Below are 24,750 nucleotides of genomic sequence, written 5' to 3' on the forward strand. Positions count from 1 at the left end.
GACATGTGCTATCTTATATTATTTTATTTGCTTTTTATAGACACAAACCATCTCATAGATAAAAATGCCCATTTTATAGATGAATATAAAAGGAGTGTCTAAGACAGCCATGATGGTATATGGAACCCCAGTACTTGGGAATAAGAGGCAGTGTTGCCCCAGAGGCTAGGATCAGAGCCTGGGTCCTTAGAGTCCTAGCAAGCTATGCTTGACCACTGGGTCGCAACAGGCTGATTAAAGAGATAATAATGACAAGCAGAGAAAGGACGTGGCCACATTGGGACAGGAACAGGAGGGCAGGTCCTATTCCCTGCCAAAGTCTATCTTTGGGATCCAGACATGAGATTTCGGTTTAAATAGAGTGCAAGAGGAATGCATAACTAAGCAGTTCTGATTAGGTATAGTCCTGCCTACAACTGACCCTTCATTGTCTCAGGCTCAGTATCCCCTGCAAGATGGTCTGACAAGTTATCAGAACTGTGTAGATCCCCCCTTTCCCAAGCATGTTCATCAGGATTCAGCCTTTTCCTTCTCCCAGAATGAGATTCAGGACAGTTTACAGCAGGATGATCAGGAAAGCCAGCCTGGTCTACATAACAAAGTGCAGCCTGAATTATATGGAACACTGTCTCAGAAATATCAACAAAACAAACCCACATATGATTATGCACAACCAAAATACAGAAGTGTAAAGAGGTATAAAGATGAGCTAGAGACATAGCTGAGTCGGGAAAGTACGTTCCTGGTGTACACAAAGCTCTGGGTTGAATTCCCAGCAATTTGTAAACTGAGCATGGTGGAACAGGCCTATAGCCTCACACTTGGGAGCTGGGCATAAGAACCAGGCATTCAAGATCATTCAGATATATAGTGAGTGTGAGGTCAACCTGGTCTAAATGACATCCTATCTCAAAACAACAACAACAAAATTCAACAATAATAAGAATTAAGATTTAGTCAAATTATTTCTGTTTTTGTTTGTTTGTTTGTTTGTTTTTGTTTTTCGAGACAGGGTTTCTCTGTGTAGCTCTGGCTGTCCTGGAACTCACTCTGTAGACCAGGCTGGCCTCGAACTCAGAAATCCGACTGTCTCTGCCTCCCAAGTGCTGGGATTAAAGGTGTGTGCCACCACCGCCTGGCTCTGTTTTTTATTCTTAGGAAAAATATCTTTCTTAAATTAAATCTTCTAATTTTTACTTTTACAAATATGAATACAGGGTTGTCCAAGAGACCCATAAAACATTACAAACTATGGCTATTGCTCTTGGTTGTCCCTCCTCTCCCCTGGGATTGAAAGTAAGTCGATCTACCAAGGACATCCTACACTTCAGCCACGGGATTCAGAGGCCCCTGATTAGGAACTGACTTGAATGTCCCCTCCCTGAGGGCTGGCTTTCGTGGTACTAGAAGGTGCCATGCAAGATTCCAAAGGAAGGAAGCAACCTATAGTTCTACCCAGCCATGGCACCTATGGAGCACAATCATTATCAGCATGGTATGATATCCCTAAGGATATAATGGTGGCAGGTATACCTTGGTGGTAACCAACAGCTCTCTAATGGGACTAATTGAAGGCATGCTCAACAAGAAGAAAATCAAAAGTAGTACTGGAAACCTAGCTAACTACCCCAGGGCTAGTAAAGTCATCAATTTTGTAGGAGAACCTACAACTAACACTTTACTAGACCAGCATACACTTTAACTACATTCTTAATATTTGTCCTTCTACTGAGAGATAGCTGTACTCCTCACCCCATTAAGAAAAGTTCTTTCTGCAACAGATGGAGACTTTTTCAGAAAAACGACAATCAAAACACAGAGTTGTGGAGCTGAGTCCCAGTGGATACATCTACAAACATCTGAGGCTCAGGGGACATTGCAGAAGGGGTGGTGGTAAACTTTGTAAGAGCCAGAGGATCAGGGAATTTGCTGTGTGATTGTGTCTCCTAGCAATGTTAGCATCTACACCCACAAGTCTCAGCAACACAACTGCCTAAACATGAGCTGAACCAGGACAACAATAGACCTGCCAAATCGGATGAGGGAAAGACCACAAGGCCTCAACCCTACACAAAGAACGACAGGCAACTAAGGGATTCTGAGACCAGGAGAAATAGTCTTCCCCAAGGAAAAGCACATCAATTGGTTATCCAAAACCAGATGGTCAGCCCTGACAACAAGCATACAAGTAACATTCCACAGACTGAGGAGTTTATATTTAGGAATATATATGTATCTACATATACATATATGCATGTAACAACAAAAAGGCCATGGATTTGAAAGAGAGCAAGGAGGGATTTAAGAAAAGGGGGGAAATGATGTATTTGTAGTATAATCTCAAAAATAAGAGAAATAATTTAAAAAAATTTTTTTTGAGTAACTAGTTGGAGAGATGGCTCAGGTGATAAGATCATGGGCTATTCTTGAACCCAGGTTCAGATTCCTAGGGCTCATATAGTAACTCAAAACCACCTGTTAACTCCAGTTCTAGAGGATCTGATGCCCTCTTCTGGCCTCTACAGGCACTACATACATGTGGTGCACATACAAACAAGCAGGTAAAACTGTCACAGACATAAAAGTAATAATTTAAAAAACATTTGAGCAACTATGTAACAAGTATCACTTCTCCCTATGTGAGTATCTAGCAATGTAACTCACAGCAACAGTAACCATTTTTTAGTCTTCAATTTACATCAAATATCATTATGATATGGTATTTTCAAGATAACCTAAGTTCACTGTAAAATTGTAAATCTTGTGTTGGGAAGCTGTTGGGAGAGGTTTAGGCCCAACCTTCTGTGGGCGAATCAGTGGCCTGGAAGTAGCATTGGCAAAAAACCATCACTCTTGAAATACTGCAGGTTTCATCGACAGTCTTGAAGTCATTCACATAAACCCGCAAAATCCGTTTCTTTGAGGAAGGGTCTCACGTAACCAGATGGCCTTGAACCTCCCCCCACCCTTTACCCCTCAACTGAGCTCACAGGTGTGCAGGGTCACATTCAGATGAACTGTATTAGTAAAACAACAGCATACAGCTTTCAGAATTCCACCACACTTATCAGAGCTTCTCTGGCTTCATCAGTTGCCCTTCCTGGAATAGGCTATTCATGTGAAGGGTTCATCTCTTGCTGCTCTGAAATACAAGTGGTCTGGCTGACAAGCATAGGGTGACTGAGGCTTTGAGTTGTTAATCACTTTCCTGACCAGAAATCATACAACTAATTCTCCTCTCTAGCAGAGCCTCCAGAAACAGCACCTTCACCAGTCACTTCCTCTTCATTCCCACTGATAGATCAGCTTCCATGCCATGTCTCTTTCAGAGGCTTGTCTATGTTGTTTTATAGAGCAGTCTTCAGGGCTCCTCAGAGTAAGAATTATCCTCTACTTCTGTTGTGTAGTGGTTTTCTCCAAGATTAAAACCTTCTATCTTGGAGGAAAGCTCCTTGAGACACAGGATATTAAAGGGTTAGGTAAAAGAACAGAATAGTCTAAGACAAGTGAAACATTCCATTCTGTTGGGTAGCTCAGGAATTAAACAACCTACTGGCTTCAGGAAGTCCATGAAACTGACCAGATTCACTAGGTTTCTCCCTCCCAAAGCATGTATAATGGGTAAGGATTGCTGAGAGACACTCTTAAACAAGTTGAGCTGCATGAAAGAAGCAGATACCAGCCAAGCTGCCTGAGAAGGGATTTTCCAAACCATTAAGCTGCCTGAAAGTTGTGTAAATGTGTCCCAGGTTTCTAGCTTTTGTTAGTGTCACCTATGCTGGGTTGGACTTTGATGATACAGCTGTCTTTGAGTCATTTCTGCTCTTGTAAGTAACCCTTCACCCATTTTCCTGTCAGTAACCCCAATAAAACTCACTGGTTCACTAACTTGGACTTTAGTGGTGTCTGTACTTTGGTCTGTTGTGATTCCCTGTTTTGAGTAAGTAGAAGTTACTTCTCGTCACCAGGAATAGTATTCATCACATGGTAGTCTTTTACATATGGAGAAAGTGTGGCTCCCAGAGCCCAAATTTGGTCTTTGTAGGAGACTTGGAACACTTGTGGGTGCCTAGCATAGTAAAGGAACTTTCTGGAGGGCAGTAAAGATAAGCACCATCAGGGCTGGAGAGACAGCTGGCCAAGAGTACTGGCTGCTCTTCCAGAGGATCTGGGTTCAATTCTCAGCACCCACAATTGCCTATAACCCCAGTTCCAGTATTATTGTGCCTGCTTCTGGGTTCTGTAGTACCGCACACACATGGTGCATAGACATACATAAAGTAAAATAAGTGCAATGTAAAAAAAAAAAAAAAAAACTTAGGGGGCTCGGAGAGATGGCTCAGTGGTTAAGAGCACTGTCTGCTCTTCCAGAGGTCCTGAGTTCAATTCCCAGCAACCATCTCACAACCATCTATAATGAGATCTGGTGTCCTCTTCTGGCCTGCAGGATACATACAGGCAGAACACTGTATACATAATAAATAAATAAATCTTTAAAAAAATTAAAAAAGTTAGGTCCCATGGTTTCATACAGCCCTAGGTCTAGACACACGTTTGGCTAATTCAGTAATGAACAATCACTGGGACTGACCTCCCTCTCAGGAGCTTTTGTGCACTGAAAAGAGGAAGATGGGTGCTTAATTTTGTGCCCTGGAACTGCTGTTTATCTGTTTATCGCTATTTCTGATAGATAGGGTCTCATGGTGCTGAGGCTGACCTCTTAAACTTGCTAGATAGTTAGAGATGAATTTGAATTATCGATCCTTCTGCTCTGCCTCTTAAATGCTGGAATTACAGATGTGTCTTATACCCTCAGCTGTGAAATACAATGAGTCCTTAGGTCATTGGAACCTTCTACCTCCCATGCTGGGCATTATGACAAATGAAGACAGCTCTTTTGAGCCAAGTTAGAACTTTAAGATGTTTGCCTTAAACAGAGCACTGCAGCAAGTGCTCTGAATGACAGTTTGTTTTCTTCCATCTCAAACCAAAGGCTTGCCACATACCAGCGGACTAGTCTCTGTTTCCTGGATTCAGTTACCGGCAGCGCATTTCACTTGAGTCTATTTTTTAAAGATTGATTTATTTTGATTTATGGGTATGCATGTTGACCTGCATGCAGTACCATGAAGTCAGAAGAGAGCATCTGATCCAGTGGAACTGAAATTACAGACAGGTTGTGACCTGCAGTGGGTGTGTGCTGGGAATCAAATCTGGGTCTTCAGTGAGAGTACCCACTGCTACTAACCATTGGGCTATCTCTTTAGTTCCTCATTATAGCCTCGAAGCCTCTTTGGTCAGGATCACCAGCTTTGGCTTTTGTCAGAGGTCCAGGGAAGGCTTGGGGTGACTGGAACCAGCTCTCTAATGTACACAACTACAGATGTATGAGCCGAAGTCATGGTGCGTGTGGATTAACCATCTGGAGGCCCGTGTGGGAGCAGATGACAACAGAACCAGACTCTGCTATGTAGTTGCCACTTGACTTAACTTTTCTTTCATAATGGATCTGTAGATTCTGGTCTTTACACTGAGACGTTCTTGAAGGCACCTCCCCAAATAGCTCTTAGCAGGATTTTACTATATTAGTTCTGTAATTCTTTTCTAGATGATGGTTGACCTTGAAGCTAGGCTGTGGGGAGCTATAGCTAAGATTAAATGGGATTTGATATTTTGCGATAGCACTTGGGTGACGTGCTTTCATCTTTGAAACAATAGCCTTCGATCTTTAAAACATATGATATGGGGGTTGGAAAGATGGCTCAGCAGTTAAGAGCACTGATTGCTCTTTCAGAGGTCTGGAGTTCAATTTCCAGCAACCACATGGTGGCTCACAACCATCTGTAATGGGGCCCAATGCCCATTACATTCTAGTGTGTCTGAAGACAGTGACATTGTACTCATATACATAAAATAAAATTTAAAAAAATCTAAAACATATGATACAGCCAGGCATGGTGTATAATTACACACATGTAATCCCAGTATCCAGAAGGCCAAGGCAGGAGAAGCTCCAGCTTCAGGCCAGCATGGGGTATGTAGCAAGACCTGAACAGTAATAACAAATCCCAAAACAAACTCCAAGAAACAACCACATGGAGAAAATGAGTCCAGGATTCTCTGTCTTCTCCTCTCTAAATTGTCCAGGCTGGATCTGAACTCACTGTGCTGCCTAGGTTAGCTTTGAACTTGCTCCTCTTTAGTTTCCTGTGCCAGCAGCTTCTCTCCTCTTTAAACTCCCAGACACCCAGTGACAGGAAGTGCAGGAAGTGCTAGACCTAATATCTGCTTTCACACCACTCGGTCGTCTATGTCTCTGAAACATCAGTGAAGTCAAGGCAAGCTCCCCCGGCATTTTCTAGTCTCCATGGTACTGGATGCTTTGAATGCACCTCTTTCCGTCTTCTGGTAGTAGTCACACAGACAGCTCAAAGCTCTTAGCAGATGAGGAGCAGAGGGCATCAGATGATTTTCTCCTTCCCACATATAAGGAAACAGTGCTTAAGTGACTTCCTTGGATAGTTTTTTTTTGAAACAGCCTCAGTGCTAAGAAGGGAAGTCACTATGTCCTGGACTGCGTAACCCAGCTCCTCCATTGGGATAATGAACATTCATCTTTAAAGACCTGAAGGTACCTGCTCTCCCCCACATATACAGCAGATGTAAAGTGGGTCCCCCATCAACTAGAGCAGGGGCTGTCCCTGAATCTGTTGCCTGTCTGTGGATCCCATTCCCCTAACTGGGCTGCCTTGTCTGTGCCTAGTCCTGCAGAGACTTGATATGCCAATAGATGTAAATGGAGTGAGTGGGTGATGGGGGCGGGGGACTTCCGCTTCTCAGAGAAGGGAAGGGGTATGGGGAAGGAAATGTGGAAGGGGGGATGCTAGGAGTGGGGGGGGGGCAGATATTGGGATGTAGCATAAATAAATAAATAAATGGGGAAAAAAAGACTCAAAGGTGACAAAATGTCCTGAAGGATAAGCTGATGTCTTCAAGCCATGGAACTCAAGGTTCAAAGCTGTATTTGTAGGTCTGATTCGAGAGTGAGTGAGTGTGTGTGTGTGTGCACGTGTGCATGCGTGTGTAGGTGCCACACCAGAATGTAACCTGCTGAATCACTAATAAAGTGCCCTATTTGGGCATGTGGCACAGTCTGTAACGTCAGCATGAGGTGGGAGGATTGTGAGTTTAAGGCCAACCTGAGCTACCTACATAACAAAACTGTTAAAAACAAACAAACAAACAAACAAACAAACAAACACCCAAAAACCAAACCAAACCAAAAAAACCCAAAAGTCCAGTCCCATAGGAGCCCTCAGAGTGTCAGTGTCTCCTCTAGGGAGATGAACTGAGCAAGTGGCCTTACAGACCGACTTCCTTCCCCCTCTCCATACTCTCTCCATGCTGGGATGAACAAAACATCCTTGCAGCATAAGAGGATATTTAAATAGTTAGAAATAGTAACAGAGAACATGCAAGGTTTACTGTGTGGGCATGGTATGGCTCAGAGCATCGGAGGAGTGCCATGGGTGTGAGCCCATCCTGGGCTCTATGGTAAAATTCCATGCCAGCCTATGCTGACTCTGTAAAAGACAAAAACAGAGGCCACAGAGACAGCTCAGTGGCTAGGGACACTTTCTGATCGTCCAAAGGACTCAAGTTCAGCTCCCAGGTCTCACATCAGGTGGCTCACAACTGCCTGTAACTCCAACTCCAAGGGATCCGATGCAGGCTCTGGCCTCTGTGGGCACTGCATTCCCCTGTACAAAATCATCCATAACCACACACACACACACACACACACACACACACACACACACACACCTTGCCCAAGACCCAGGGAGGATAGGAAGAAATACTGAGAGACGCTGTCTTCTGTACACGAACTCCTGACCTCACTGCAGATAAGGTCATATGTGTAAGATCTATATAAGGTCACTCAGCATTCCAATTGGCAGCAATAATTGGACACAGTGGGTTATGAGAAAATAGATAAAAAGAGAGAGACCATGAAGGTGGGTGGGAGATGTAATTGGATAGACATGATCACAGTGCATTGTTTACATGTATGACATTGTCAAATAAAAGTCAGTTTATAAATGTTTTCATATCTATTATTATCACAGGTATACGATGTTTATGTGGGATAGTTCATGTACCATCATGTGCATGTGCCGGTCCGAGGACAACTTTCAGACATTGGTTCTGCCCTTCTGCCCTTCTACCCTTCTGTGAGTTCCAGAACTCAAACCCAGGTGGTTAGGTTCTTGAGGCAAAAGCTTTGTCCATTAAGCCATCTTGTTGGCCCTAGAAAAATATTCTAAATCAAATGTGGCGATATACTCAAGAGATGAAGGCAGGTGGATTAGGAATTCAAGGTCATTTCTGGCTACATAGCAAGGTCAAGGCCATGAAACCCTGTCAAAAATGAAAAGGAGGGAAGGAGGGAAGAAAGCAAGGAAGGGACGGAGAAGGAAGGAGGGGGAAGGAAGAGAAGAAGGAAGCAGGAGGGAAGGCAGGTTGTGGTGGTAAACCTGTACTTCCAATTTCAGGAGCCAGAGCCAGGGGAACTACTGCAAGTTCCAGGCAAACCTGACCTATATAGTATATAACATCGTATTGGGCCACATAGAACGAGAGACCCTGTCTCAAAAAACAAAAGCAGGGCTGGGGCAGGGAAAACTCAGCCAGTGCCTTACAAGAATGAGGACCTCAATTCAATCCCCAAACCCATCACGGATATTTATGGCATGGTAGTATGTGTTTATAATCCCAGGTAGAGACAGGGAGACCGCTGGGGCTTGCTGTCCTAGTTAGCCTTAATTGTCAACTTGAGCAGCCTAGTGTCACCTGAGAAAGGCTCTCAAGGAAGGGGTTACTCAGATCAGACTGGCCTGTGGGCACGCCTGCACAGGGACGTAAGGAGTTGCCTTCACTGTGAATCGGTGCAACAGTGCCTTTCCTGGGTTGTTTTAGAAAGCTAGCTGAGCCTAGCAGTGGTGATGCACACCTTTAATCCCAGCACTTGAAAGGCAGAGGCAGGAGGATATCTGTGAGTTTCAGGTTAGCCTGGTCTAACAGAGTGAGTTCCAAGGGCAGCCAAAGCTACACAGAGAAACCCTGTGGCAAGGGGCGGGGGTGGGTGGGTGGGTGGGGGTTGAGAGGAGAAAATAAATGAAAAGCATGAATGAACCTTAGTGAGCAAGCAAAAGACTAATCAATCAATCAAGCAAGCAAGCAAGCAAGCAAGCAAGCAAGCAAGCAAGCAAGCAAGCAAACAGTGCTCCTTTAAGCTTCCAGTACTGCTTGACTTTCTGTCCTGACTTCCTTCAATGATGAACTACACTGATGGATGTAACCTCTGAGCCAAATTAAAACTCTTAATCCCCTAAATTGCTTTTAGTCAGAGTGTTTTATCACAGGAACAGAGATAAAACAAGAAAATTAGCCTCTGGTGAGTTCAGATTAGTGTGTGAGAGACCCTGTCCCAAAGGAGGTGGACTGTGGTCCTGAGTCTGAGAGCCAAGGTTATTTATTCCCAGCCTCCACTGCATAGACACACGTTAAAAAAAAAAAAAAACCAGTAACAACAAAGAAAATGAAGCCCTGTTGCTTTCCTTTCAAACCTATGTTTAAAATGTAATTCAAGCAGTTGTTGGTTTTTGAGATGGGAGCTCACATAGCCCAGGCTAGTTTCAATTCAGTAGCCAGGAATGGCTTTGAACTCCTGATATTGCTTTATTTTGAGCACTGAAATTATAATTATGTACCGCTGTTTCCAGTTTTTAAGTCAAGTATTTCTAAAATCAATTTTTAAGTCAGGTGTATGTCTGTAGTTCCGTTTTGGTACATTTCTGTAGTTCTAGCACTTGGGAGGCTGAACTTGAGCCCACTATATAGGTGGAAAATGCTTAAAATTTTGACCCTTCTGCCTCCACCTCATCAGGACTGGGATTACAGGCCTATATTGCTATGCCCAGTTTTATGTGGGGTTGGTGATCCACCCTAGAGCCTTGAGTATGCTGGGCAAATACTCTACCAATTGAACTATATTATACCTGGACCACCTATTTTGGATACATGACTGGTTGACTTTGTAGATGTAGACCAAGGACACCCACCCCAAGCCCCCACTTTGGTGTTTTTTGTTTGAGACAAGGTCCAGGTTACCGTAAACTCTTCTTGTAGACAAGGATAACCTTTGAACTGCTGATTGTCCTGTCTCTACATTCTTCTAATATTGGGATTACGAGTTTGCGCCACCACGTCCAGCTTCCCACCTCCTTCTCTGCCTTTTGAATTGGATAACTTTTGTTCTTTTTAAAAATTTAAAAGCCATATATATATATATATTTTAAAAAAAAAAGTGCTGACAATAGACAAGTAAATCATGTAGTTAAAAAAAAAACTAAACCAAGCTGATGGATAAAAAGGTAAACTTGAAAAGTTTAAAAGTAGAAAGAGTTGCTTCTCCCCGCCTTCTAAATAGATGTTAGAATTATTTCGGTGGGGACTCAGACCTGGGACAAACAGCTGAGGTGTGTATTTAACACACCAAAGAGGACATGGCCTAGCATTCTTCAGTCCCTACCTGGCTTACCTCACCTTCTATCCTGAACTTTCCAGCCCAGGGGCTCGGCTTCCTCTCCCCCAGAGGCTTTTTCCTATATAATTCAGACATTTTGATCTCTCTTCTCATCTTCTCTCCCTCCCCCATCTCCATTTTTTATCTCTATATATGCATGTTCTCTCTCTCTTTCTCTTCCCACTTCCCTCTCTCCCTCCCCTTGGTGACTTGTTTGTTCCTTGGGACCAGTGCACCCACCTGAGAGCAGCTTCCCAATAAACCTTCCTTTATATAATCTAATCTGGCCTGAATTGGCTCATTTCACTGGTGGGGAAATAACTTACCAGTTTTCTCAGGTGAAGGTTTTGTTGCCTGTTGAGGTCTGGGCCTCACAGCATAGCTGTAGCCATTTTGCCCCATGCCCGCCATGGGACAAATTTTATACTGTTGCTGTAACATGCCTGCCAGTCATTGACACAGGAAAATAACTTGCCTCAGAGCAGGGTCATGCTGATCGTGTCTTCTGTTACATTCTATATGTTCTGTAATATGTTTGTTAATCTTAAGAAATTCCACAAAGCTTTATGTAGGACCCATCAAGTTAAAGGTCAATATGAACCGTTAGATATAAAACAAGTCAGAGCTGACCACTGGGCAGCACCTCCTACACCTGTGTATGAGCTCATTGTGATTTTTTTTTCCTTTACAAGCTGACAAGAAAAAGATGTTCAATACCATGGCTCAGCCTCCAGATTCTGAGCTACAGTTCTAATCTGATCAGTGTCAGGGTATGCATTCAGTAAACTGTTCTCGATTAACTGAGGTTGATGTTCGTATGGTTTGTGTGGTAAATCCTGAACCCCAACATTGCCAACTGGATTAGATTGTCTGCCATTGTGGTGACATTGCTATATTCTCCCTCTGTGCAAGTGAGGCAGTCACTGCTGCTTAGAAGACAGAGCCCAGGCAGAAGTTTCTGGTTAGCGCGTGAATGTGGGCGCTTAGCATTCGTGTATCAGTTACATTTCTACTGCTTCGATAAAACACCAGGACCAAGGAAACATACAAAAGAAAAAGGTTATTTGGGCTTATGGTTCCAGAGGCTTAGAGTCCATGATGGTGGAGCACAGAACAGAAAGCTGAGGGCTCACATCTTGAACTGCAAGCACAGAGCTTGGAGAGTAACTAGAAATAGCTTCAATCTTTAACCTTTAACCTCTCAAAGCCCACCTCTACTGTCACACCTCTTCCAACGAGGACACACCTCCCAAGCCTCCCCAAACAATGCCAGCAACTGGGGACCAAACATTCAAATGCTGGAGACTATGGGGGACACTTCTCATCGAAACCAACCACCATCAGTGTTTCTGGGAAGGGACCCAGGGTGCTTCAAACTCTGCCAATCAGCTCCTGAGAAGACCCTCTTCTCTCCCAGTCAATCACCTCCAGGTACCCTGGCTAGAGCACAGATCTTCAGTGAGCTTAGATTCTAGGTCAGACACTTCTCTGTCCTCTGATGCTCTGTTCTGGAGGATGCCAACAGGACAATTCACTGAGAGGTTGGCTGCTCTCTCAGTGACTGAAGCACAGAGATCTTGGAAGTGGAGAGGATGCAGGATTAAGGCTCAGACTGAAAGTTAACACACACACACACACACCCCAAACAAAAAAACCAAAACCTGGTACTTTTGGGTCAAATAAGTCTCTTTTGCATAAGAAAATAAAAGGCCTCTGCTGGTGCACGTGTATGGCCATCTCAGGCTGCAGCTGAAAGGAGAAGAAAACAATGCAGAGATACCTCAGCACCTCAGATCCTCGTCCCAGCAGGGATGAAAGGCTGCCAGCATGTCCTCCATGAACTGTGGCAGAACTGACTGGAGATTTAAGACTTATATTTTAATAGCTTCTCCAATTGGGTGACTGGCGCTCTCTACTCTCCTGTCTGCTGGCTAAGTGATCTGGTTGTCTGAACAGTGCCCAAATGCTATAGACAGACTTCCAGAAACCATGGCTGCTGCATTTGTTGGAAGAGAGCTTAAGTAACCCGATTGCTTTTTAGTTGTTGAGAACATTGATTTTTTTTCTTTTTAATTGCATTCATGGCTTAAAATACCTCAAATAACCCAGGATGATGGGGTGCAGACTACACCAGTACCTCTTTAGGTAACTGTTGGCATATTCTGCTGTCCACAAGGTCCTCAGGATTAGTACATGGCTAACGTATTGGAGGTGTCTAGATTTTTAGTGTGGCCTGAGGACAGTGTGTGCTTATACTCAGTCTCATGGGAGGCTGGGGTTGGGATTCTCATGTTTCCACATGGTTCTGGGAGAGATTCAGTCTAACCATGATGTATGTAGCTAAAAGATGTCAGCTCGGTGGGATGGTGTCCTGCTGGCCGTTTCTTTCTCCTAAGTGACCATGTTTTCAGAGCCAGCTTACTTGGGGAGGAGAAAAGGCAATTTCCAGGGAACTATTCATCCTTGTTGCGTGAGTCTTGCTTTTCTAGGCTTTAGTGCTACAGAGAGTATAAGGATAGTCTGGACTGGTGGTTCTCACCTTGTAGGTTGTGACCTTTTTGCAGGAGTCACCTAAGATCTTCAAAAGCACAGATATTTACAGTATGATTCATAACAGTAGCAGATCACAGTTATGAAGTAGCAATGAAAATAACGTGATGGTTGGGGGTCACCACAATATGAGGAAGTATGTTCCAGGGTCGCAGCATTAGAAAGGTTGAGTGCCACTGCTCTAGGTTGATACCACCTTCATAAGTGAACTGAGTGTGGCACGCAACAGCACTCATCCATAACCCAGTACTCAGAGCTGAGGCAAGAGAAGTGCCGTGGGTCTGAGGCCAGCCTGGGTTATACAGTGAGAACTTACCTTCACAAAAGACAGGAGAGAGAATGTGAACTAGTCTGTACACCTGTGCATGTGTGTGTGCATGTGTGCATGTGTACCTGTGTGGGTGTGCATGTTCATGTGTTTGTGTGCATGTGTGTGTGAACAGGAGGATCAAGAGTTCATTCTTAGTCACGGTAAGTTTGAAATCAGCCTGGGTTATATAAGACTAGGGGGTGGGGGAGCAAGAGAAGGCGATCCAGAGCTGGACAGTAAAGTATTAAAAAATATTTAATATTCTATTCAGGAGTCATTAAACTGAGTTCAAACCAGAACACAGTATGGACAAATGGGGATTTTTAGCCAAGGAACAAATAGGGCTGGAATCAGGAAGTAGGTAAGAGAGACCAAGGAGGGGATTCTGGTTGATTGACCCACAAAATTGTTTTTATCTTTTAGATTGTTTCACAATGTAGCCCGAGTTGGCCTTGAACTTCTGGTAAACCTCCTGCCTCCTGCCTTCCAAGTGTGGGATCCCAGCCTGTCTTTAAATGTGAGGCCCAGATCAACACTCACATGGAGGAGAGTCAGGAGGCAGCAGGAGTCAAAGCCCAAAGTAACAGCCTAACTGTTCTTTTCTGAGCCCTTGAAGATAAAAGGAACTTAAAAATAGACTGAGAAGGAAATCCAGAGACAATTTTAATGGAGTTTGGGAGATAGAAAACAACAAGGTGGCATGCTGGAGATCACCATAGCCACTGGGGGAGATAGAGGAGGAAACAGAGTTAAGCTTCCCTGGTGACAGGCCAGCAACGGGGTGACTGCATATCAACCTGCTACTTTGGTCTCAGGACCTGTGGCCATGGACCATGACATTTCCACCAGAGGAAGCTGGTGCAGATGTGCCGTGTCTACCAAATGGTACGCAGAAAGCAGCTTCCTGCAAGTGCCCAATTGTATCCCCCCTTTCCCTGCCTAGCATTCCTACTTGGAGCAGGATAAAAGGCAAGGAAGGAAGGGGCCCACGAGAAGGGAGAGAACCCCCTTTCCCCAGAGTCTGCCTGAAGCCTCTTTTCAACTGAGAATCAAGAATTCCAATACAATGAGCCTGGCAGTGGTGGCACACACCTTTAAATCCCAGCACTTGGGAGGCAGAGGCAAGCAGATTTCTGAGTTCGAGGCCAGCCGCGTCTACAGAGTGAATTCCAGGACAGCCAGGGCTACACAGAGAAACCCTGTCTCAAAAAACCAGAAAAAAAAAAAAAAAAAAAAAGAATTCCAATACAAGCCAGGCAGTGGTAGCACATGCCTTTAATCCCAGTGGGGGAGGCAGAGGCAGGGGGATCTCTGTGGGTTTGAATCCAGCCTGGGCTACAGAGTGAGTTCCAGGACAGCCAAGACTATGAAGAGAAACTGTCCTGGAAAAAACAAAATAAAAACAAAACCCAACCAACCAACCAACTAAACAAACAAATGAATTCCAATTAACAACATTCACCAAATCCAAGGCACCTGCAGTGTAGGGCATTGAGCTGAGAGACAACCAGGTGTCTGGTTGAACGAGTTTCAAACCCCGGAGACCCTTTTGAGGGACGGTAGGCTGTTTGGCTCTGTTCCTGGCCCCCTGGTGCTCTCAGCTTCTGCCCTTTACCGCTTTACAGCCCCTCCCTCAGAGAGGTTGAGAGGTCTACGACCATAGGAATGGTGCCCCAGGCTCTCCTCACATGCATATGAGGCATCCCCAAAACCTAGACTAAGCCAATGAGGTTACCTGTTGCTAAAACCTTCACTCACCCCAAACTGTATATATTGAGCCTAATTGACAAGTAAAACACACACAAGAACCATCCAGGTGTCTGTGAACTTCCTTTAGTCGTTGACCCGCCGCCCGCAGCCCTTCTCCGCTACCCAGCGGCACTTCCCGGCTTGAGAGCTGTAACCCTTTAGAGCCCGCTGGGCTCCTACCTAGCCGGCATCTCCGGCTTCAGAGCTGTAACGCTTCAGAGCCTGCTAGGCTCTTCTGCTGTCTATCCGCATTCCCCGGCTAAACAAAGAGCTGTACCGCTTGTAACCGCTGGCTCTCCCTGGAGCCTGCCTGGAGCGCCCGGCTGCCTTTCCGTCAGCTAGACTGGCTCCTTATCGGCCTGGCCCGAGCCTGGACCAGTTTAGCACGGAGTAGCAGGGGCAACACCTGGAGAAGATTAGCCAGGGACGACGGCCGGCAGACGCCATCGGCTGGGGCAGGCAATCCCCCCCTCCCCACTCACGCCCTGCCACCAGCCGGGAGACCGCCGTGGGACATCTGCAGGACCAGGTCCCCACACTGCAGAGCCACAGAATGATTTTGTGAAAAGGAGGAAAAGGATAAAGTGGCCAGGGTCCCTTAGAAACCCATTAAGTAGTATGTATCAGTTACCATCTTGTTGCTGTAACAAAAATATCCTGATAAAAGCAATGGAAGGGAGGGTTTATCTTGGCTCACAGTTCTAAGGCACAATGCATCATGGGAAAGAATGGCATCAGAAGCTCGAGGCAGCTGGTCCCAGAGTCCACAGTTAAGAAGCAGGGGGAAATAAAAACTTGTACTCATCCCCCATCCCTAACTTAGTGTGTGGCCTCATCCATGGAATAATACCACTAGGGTTTAGAGTGGGTGTTCCAACATCAATTAACACTAGATACTCTCTCACACAGATTCCCAAAGATCTGTAGCCATGGTGATTCTAAAGGCCACCAAGTTTGACAGTCAAAATCATCTATCCCACAGAATACTGCAAAAGCTTCCAAAGTCTTATATAGATATATAGATGACATATAGATATATAGACATTGTCTTAGTTAGGGTTTTACTGCTGTGAAGAGACATCACGACCAAGCCAGCTTTTTTTTTTTTATAAGGGACAACATTTAATTGGGGCTGGCTTAAAAGTTCAGTCCATTATCATCAAGACAGGAACATGGCAGCATCCAGGCAGGCATGGTGCAGGAGGAGCTGAGAGTTCTACATCTTCATCTGAAGGCTGCTAGCAGAATACTGGCTTCTAGGCAGCTAGGATGAGGGTCTTAAAGCCCACACACAGTGAAACACCTACTTCAACAAGGCCACACCTACTCCAACAGAGTCACACTTCCTCCCCCCTTCTCCCTCTCCCTCCGGCCCCTCTTACTCCAGCCCAAAGATTTTTATTTATTTATTATATGTAAGTACACTGTAGCTATCTTCAGACACCCCATAAGAGAGCATCAGATCTCATTATGGATGGTAGTGAGCCACCATGTGGTTGCTGGGATTTTGAACTCATGACCTCCGGAAGAGTAGTCAGTGCTCTTAACCGATGAGCCATCTCACCAGACCCCAGGTGACATCTTTTAATAGTGCCACTCTCCTCTGTGCAGAGCATATACAAACAGTATATATATATATAATATATATATGTATATATATATTATATATATATACAGTATATATATTACACACACACACACACACACACACACACACACACACACACTGGGTATGGTGGTGAACATTCTTAATCCCAGCACTAGGAGGCAGAGGAATGTGTATCCTTGTGAGTTTGAGGACCACCTGGGCTACATAATGAGACCTTGTCTCAAAACAAATAAAAACCCCAAATATAGTAAGCACTAAGACATACCTGAGATTACTAGAATGTGCTAAACACTCGACACTTTTAAGACTGTATTTGCCATGTTGACTGGAATGGTCTTGAACTTTTGAGTTTAGGTGATACTCCTGCCTCAACATCACACGTACTGGGATAATAAATCTGCACTACTATGACCAGTGACACGAAGTGTAGCCATTGGTCTACTCCTTGTCTTCCGGAGAGAATCTGCAAAGCTTGTCTCTGAACACCCCCAGACTGCAGCACTACTTGGTGTTCCCCTAAATTGAAAGCACCTCCTGCCGTGGTCTCCTTTATCATAAAACCAGCTGGGCGTGTAGCTCACCAGGAACCACAGCCTTAGTGTAGACGGGACTGAACACAGAGCGGCCATACCGGAGCAGAAACTGCAGTGATAACAGGCTCAGAAAGCTGAGCCGTCTGCCCAGGGTCTCCTCTAAACTGTGGAGCAGAAAAAGGGTACTTACCAAGTCTCCTCAGTTGCATTTATTTTAAAAGAGATGGGAACATTGTTCCATCTGTAAGTTGGCTTGGGAGACCTGGAGTAGATGCTCCCTTTAACTGTCATCACCAGCGCAGCCTCCTCCGGATTGGTGCAGACGATCTTCCACCCCCTCCCCTTTTCCGGCCTAGACTGGTTGGAGGAAGGAGTCTACAAAGCTGTGTATTTTTAGCCTTAGCGGCCGGGCTGATTCAACATCATCCCCCCCAACCCCCCTGCCTCCCACCTCCCACCCTGTCCTTTTCATTCCTCAGCCTGGCCCTTGAATTCCCTTGGGAGCAGTCCTCGGGCTTGCTAGGCTGCCTCACAAGCCAGCAGGATGTTTGGGCTGGCGCTTAGGGGCGGGGCTGACCTGGCGATAGGAAGAAGTCTGCAGGATCTTGATCGTGGAGTTTGGGGCTTTTCCGATTTAACTGCTAGTCTTTTCATCCAAGCATTGGGTACTTCTGCAGCCTGTGCAAGGGACACTGTGCGGTGCTGTTTCCAAGGAAGGTACTCAGGTAAAGAAAAGACACAATGCCTATTCCACAGCATTAGTTACCTAAAGAGAACGAAAGAAGGGCATCTGAAGAAGAAAGAAGATGAAGAATGAGAAGGAGAAGGAAGAAGGAAGAAGGAAGAAGGAAGAAGGAAGGAAGAAGAAGAAGAAAAAAAGACCAAATGGCCATAGTGGCTCAGGCCTAGGATCCGGAGTTCAAAGCTATCCTAGACAGTCTAGCCTAGACAGTCTGTGCTACAACAGAGCCTTTCCGTCTTTGTTTGTTTGTTTCTTTCTTTCTTTAACTTTCTGTTGCTTTTTTTAAAAAGTATTTTAAAAATTACTTGTGGCTGGTAGTGGCACACACCTTTTTAAAAAGATATAGTTATTTATTTTATGTATGTGAGTACACTGTCGCTGTCTTCAGACACACCAGAAGAGGGCATCGGATCCCATTACAGATGGGTGTGAGCCACCATGTGGTTGCTGGGAATTGAACTCAGGACCTCTGGAAGAACAGTCAGTGCTCTTAACCACTGAGCTATCTCTCCAGCCCATAACAGATCTTTTCTTAAAACAAAGCAACAGACAAATCTAAGGCCAGCTTGGTCTACAAAGTGAGTTTCAGGATAGCCAGAGCTTCATAAAGAGAACCTGTCAACAAACCAAAAAAACAAAACAAAACAAAACAAAACAAAAACAACAACAAAAAACCAAACCAACCAAACAAACAAAAAACCAAAACCAAAACCCAAACTGCAAACAAAAAGGAAAACCAAAACAACTGACAGTCTTCATGAACAAGGCTCTCTCGCTGGTTTCACTTCGCTTTTACCCTGAGTACCAGCTACCTAGGTGGCCTAGTAAACACCTGCCCCACCCTAATCTTTTTTATCTTTGAGAGTACCATGCCAGAAAGCTAGAATTTCCTCAGGTGAGCTGGCCCAAATGGGCAGGATGTCAGAGTGACCCTGGACTACCTCCAACATCACTGAAGCCCCTCTGGCATGCTGACACGCCCACCAGCACCAGGTAATGATCAAAAAGAACTAAAGACCAGGGGCCAGCAAGGATGAAAGTGGACAGGTAAAAAGTAGCATCATTTCTCCTATAGTCCCTTTCTATCTGGCCCTGCTGCCCAGTGTTTTCCCCTCAATCAGTCCTTGCAGGGAATATCTTCCCAGAGCTGCCTAGGGGCTCATCTCTTAGATGCCCCAGATTCAATCAAGCTGACCATCAAGATTAGCCATTACAGTAATCTTCCTGTCTCAGCCTCTGTTTTAGTTAGGGTTTTACTGACATAAATAGACACCATGACTAACAGAATACTGGCCTCCAGGCAGCTAGAATGAGAGTCTTAAAGCCCACACCCACAGTGACACACCTACTCCAACAAGGCCATACCTTCTAATAGCCCCACTCCTTAGGCCAAGCACATTGACACCATTACAGCCTCCCAGGAACTCAAGGGTGTGGCATCATGCCTATCACGCCTCCCTTCTATGGTGCTGTGTGGTATACTGTAGCTTTGATTTTTTTTCAAAACCTACTTTTAATAATGGTTCCTAAATGCTTTAACCTTTCTTCTAGCCTATGAAAGGTTATTAGGACACGGGGGAAATGGACCTGTTTAGAAATTGTTCTTTGGAGCAAATCCCATCTGCTTTGTCAGGAAATCAGCAGTTCAGTTTTCAGAACTCAGCAGAGGTAGCTCAATCCACTCTCAAACACTTCAAGAGTATACCAGCAGTCCAGTTCAGTAGTGTCGGGATAGCAAACACAAATCAGCAGCGGTATGGCCTAGCAGAGACAACCAGGCTTCCGACGAATTCATTCTGATGAACTTCCAGGAGAAGTTCTCAGTTGTGCCTCTCTCAGCAACGTGAAGATCATCAACGATGCAAGACCAAGAAGCACTGCAAAGCTAGCTGTGCAAGCCTTGTCACTGTCCACTGAGTCCTATTTATACTCCCTCCAAATATCACGTGTCCTCCATGGGTCTTGCCTTACCTCGTGTCTTGCCTCATCACGAGACTCCACCTTAGCAAAACTCCATGTGAGACTGTATCAGCTGACATCACTCTGCCAGTTGGCCCAAGTCAGAGAAAGCGGCAAGAAGCCGCCAGAATACCACCAGAAGTTTTTGGTGCGGCAAGAAGCCGCCAGAATACCACCAGAAGTTTTTGGTGCATTTCTCTCTATGGAGTCATGACAAACGGAGTTCAGCTATGCAGTGTAAGGTGGACCAATAGATGCTTGTCATTAGTGAAGTATCCTTTATCATACATACATCCTTTCACATGTTTGCTTTAGCAAAACATCCTTTCATCTGTGTGTCCTTTAAACATTCCTTCATGTGTCTGCCTTAGCAAAACACCATTGGACACAACTGGCTTTCCAAAGAAACTGTAAGTTTTCACTTCAGTATACACCAGAGACAACTGCTCGGATGTTGGTTTAAACTGATGGAAAGTCTTTATTAGCTGACTAGTGACGGCATTGGCTGTTTGGGATGCCAGTGTAGCCCCAAGCCTTTCTCAGGGTTTTTAAAGAACAAAAACCACATCCGGGGTTGATACACCTCAGTTAGCAAGAACAGTTAGCCAGAAGCAGAATTACAGAAGCCAAAAAAGCAAAGCTTAGTACATTTAGAAAAGTTCCCAGAACTATATGGACTTTGATGGATTAGATCTTTGCTTTTTTTTTGGCAGGTGATACTGTCTACATGTTGAGTTTTGTCATGCTACTACATGCTACTACATGGTACTATATGTACTACATGCTACTACATGATAAAACTACGTGATACTATCATATCAGTAATGCTAAGGTCTGTGGCCCTGTTACAGTGGTTTTATTTATTTTATTAAGAGTGGCATCACACACATTGGGTAAACTCTTGGTCTTTTGTTCTCTTCCCCACCCTCCTCAGGAGTTGTTTGTCTTTGTAATCCCTCATAAGTAGTCTCAAAGCAGCAAAAGAAGTGGGAATGATATTTGTAAACAAGCTATTTCCATCAAAAATACTCCTATAGCTGGGTGTGCTGGCTCTCACCTGTATTCCAGAACTGAGGCAGGAGGATCACACCAATTTGAATCCAGCATCATGGTCAGTGTGGAACCCTGTTTTAACATGACAAAACAACATGTTCTCTTCTTCCTCTTCTGTGGATCATCCCTGCCTCACCATGAGTGGTTCCCAGGAAATGCACTGAGATCTGACAAGCTACAGTGGAGTTTAAGTCCTGACATGGGTCTGCGTCTGTTGAAAAGTAGAGGCCCCAGGCGACAGTCTCTGGGATCGGACTGTGTATACTCAAGCTTAGGGTTAAGAAGTAGTAGACTCTGCAGTGCTCACTGCACAGCTAGCTCTGCCCATGATCACATATGAAAGCTGACTACTGTGTGCAGCTGGTCAGTGCCCTCCAACCCCCACCCCCTGTTTGTTTGAGACAAGGTCTCACTTTGTATCGTAAGCTGCTCTCCAATTCATGATCCTCCTGCTGCAGCCTCTGAGTGCTGGAATTACAAGGATGGGCCAGCACACCAGTCCTGAACTTTCTTTATTCTTCTTTTTTTCCCCCCTGAACTTTCATCTTACTCAGTGCAAATCTCTTGGGGAGGCTTTGTCTTGTTCTGTATAATTACTGGACCGCTTCACATGAATTCCTCAGTGTAGAATAGTGTTCCTTAGAACGGTTACAACAGTGCAGGTGGGGAGGAGGGTTTTCAAGGAAAGGTTGCTAGGAGGTATGACTTATTCTGCTAGCTACAACTAGCAAAATATTGGGCAATCAAACAAGGTTTAGCATGTCCCATAGTATGCCAAAAAGCTATTTGCTCTGAGGTGGGACATCCTAGTCATATACTGAATGTCTACTCCGTTCTAGAAAATTAGAAGACTCGGCAAGAGAAACAAAGAAGGCAGAAATGAAGGAGAATGTCTCTCTTACCTCATGACACATTTATGAGTTTATTGGCTCAGCTGGAGGGCACAGCCAGTGGCAGGGAATAGATGTAACCCTCCCGGCTCCCCCATTGGCAGTTGGAACCTAAGCCATGTTTTAGAATACCCAGTTCCAGTCTAGGCCAAACTGGTTCCTGCATCCTTAAAGAACAGTTTCATTTTCTCCTCGGGAATCCAGCCTTGGTGCAGAGCTGGTGGAGGGGTGCTGGGATGGTGGAGGACAGGGCAGACAGACCATAGGACGTCTGGGAAGGACTCATTGCTGGATGGTCATAACCAGACCTTGAGTATAGAATGGGTGCCAGGCTCTGGGCTCACGTGCCTCCCACTGGATCTGTAACAAACCTAGGAAGTTGTTCTGTTCCATTTGCAGAGGGGGAGAGAAAGCTCAGAATGCTTCAGCCTACCCCAGGCTGTGCAGCGAAAAAAATGGAGTGTGGTTCTGTTCTAGGCTGCTGACTCCACAGCACATGTCTTTTCTTAGAGTAAAACCCACCCCTCCCAGTGGTATACAACTCTATGGGTATCAAAAATGTGTACAGTTGAATAGCTTCCACCACAGTCCAGTTGCAGAGCAGGTCCATTAGACTAAAAACTTCCCTCAGAGCCTTTTGTAATTAATGCCTTTCTTTTGTTTATTGTCAGCCCTAGATATCCAGTGATGCATTTCTGTTTATTTATTTTTGTATTTATGTATATATGTATGTATGCATGTATGTATAAGTACATATGCATGTATATATAAATATGTATTGTGTGTATGTACATATAAGTATATATGTATATGTGCATATATGTACATAAGTATATGCATGCACACGTGCATGCATGTATGCACTTATGTATGCGTATATGTACATATGTATGTGTAAATGCACACATGCACATGTGTATGTATGTATATATGTGTACACATATGTATGCATAAGCACATGTGCACATATAAATGCACATGTATATGTGCAGGTGTGTGCACATGTATACATGTGTGTGCACATAAGTACATATGTATGTGTATATATATGTATCTGTGTATGCATGTGTATATATATGCATGTGTATCTACATATGTATGCATGTATGTCTTTATACATGTATGTGTATATGTGTATACATAGGTGTGTATATGTATGTATATATTTAGTGTATGTATGCAAGTGTACGTGTGCCATATCACTAGTGTGGAGGTCAAAGGATGAAGGCATGTGAAGTCCTTACTGGCTCACCTAGTGAGGTGTTCCAAACCAACCCCTCAAAAGGAGGTTGTGTGGTGGTCGTCCATCTCCCACCATATGACCTATAAAAGGCCAGTGCTTAGAGCAGCACACCTCCCCTGGGACTCCCTGTGCACAGGAGTTCTTTCTCACACTCCTGGACAACACACATCAGCTCTGCTCACTCTTTGTCCCATTTTTCCTTATAATGTTTGGGCACGAGATGGATTTGAATCCCTGACTCAGTGGGCTGGCTTCTTTTCCATTGCTGTGATACAACAACAAAGGCAACTTCTGGGAGTTTATTTACCTATGGCTGTTATCCAGAGGAATATGAGTCCATTGTAACAGGACAGGAACATGGCAACAAGTGTCAGGCATGGCAGCAGGAGCAGAAAGCTGTATGATCACATCTTTAATCACAAGTATAAAGCAGACAAAACAGTTGGAAATGGAACAAGACTACAAACTCTCAAAGCCCTTCCGTGATGTTACCTCCAGCCAGGACACACCTCCTAACCCTCCCCGGAACAGCTCCCCTAACTGGGGGTTGAGCCTATGGGGGACATTTCCCAGGCCACCACACTCAGGGTGGCTTTGGTGTCTACTGAGCACCCGAGCTCAGTTGCTGTTGAAGAACACTTAGCACTGTGACCTGCTTCCAGGGGAAGCCAGAGCCTTCTTTATGGCCTGTTTTAAGGGAAGGAACAGGAAAGTGTCAAGAGTCTCCCTGCTCCTGCTGTTTTCTTAGATGCTACTTTGGAGGTCTCCATCCTGACCTCTATCACATACCATGGGAGGATGAACGACAGTCTTGGTTGAGACTGCAGGACCTTCTGAGAAGTTTTGGGAGGTACACCTCAGGCTCAGCCCTAAGTTGGAGGAGGAGAATGAGATACCATTTACTCTTTTGCTCCACCCCTGAATGGGTAAGGATGTCCCCTGGCATCAGTGCACCTACACCCACACCATGGCTGAGTATGGAGAAGACCAGTGGGGCAACCCTTACAGAATGAGGCCTACCGGCATAGTATGTCACCTCAACAACGTATGGTGGTATCTTACTGAGCAAATGGCAAAACTGTTTGGAATTTTCCAGGATGTGGTTCCTGCCCCTATCCTCTTAGAGCACATCAGAGTTGTCTTCAGTCGGCCAGTTACACTGACAGAGAGGAGACATGTTTTTAGAAGAGGTGACTTCAGGGAACCAGAATGGACACTGCCCCAGAGGAATTGGAGCTTAGAGAATTGGGAGTGAGGCCAGATGTAGTGTCACATACTTCTAATCCCAACACTGGAGGGGCTGAGGCTTCTCACATTTGTGCTCAATGCAGCTGCTAAGAGTGCTGAACCAGGCTCAATGGTGCATTGTTATAACCTCAGGACTGGAGAACCTGTAGAGGCAAGAGGACATTTATGACTTTGAGACCAGCCCATGCTCCATAATGGGTTCAAGACCAGCTCTCCAGTAAGATTAAAAGAAGAAGAAGAAGGAGGAGGAGGAGAAAGAGGAGGAGGAAGAAGAGAAGG

The sequence above is a fragment of the Arvicanthis niloticus genome, chromosome 7 (genome assembly GCF_011762505.2).
Source record: "Arvicanthis niloticus isolate mArvNil1 chromosome 7, mArvNil1.pat.X, whole genome shotgun sequence".
Classification (NCBI taxonomy): domain Eukaryota; kingdom Metazoa; phylum Chordata; class Mammalia; order Rodentia; family Muridae; genus Arvicanthis; species Arvicanthis niloticus.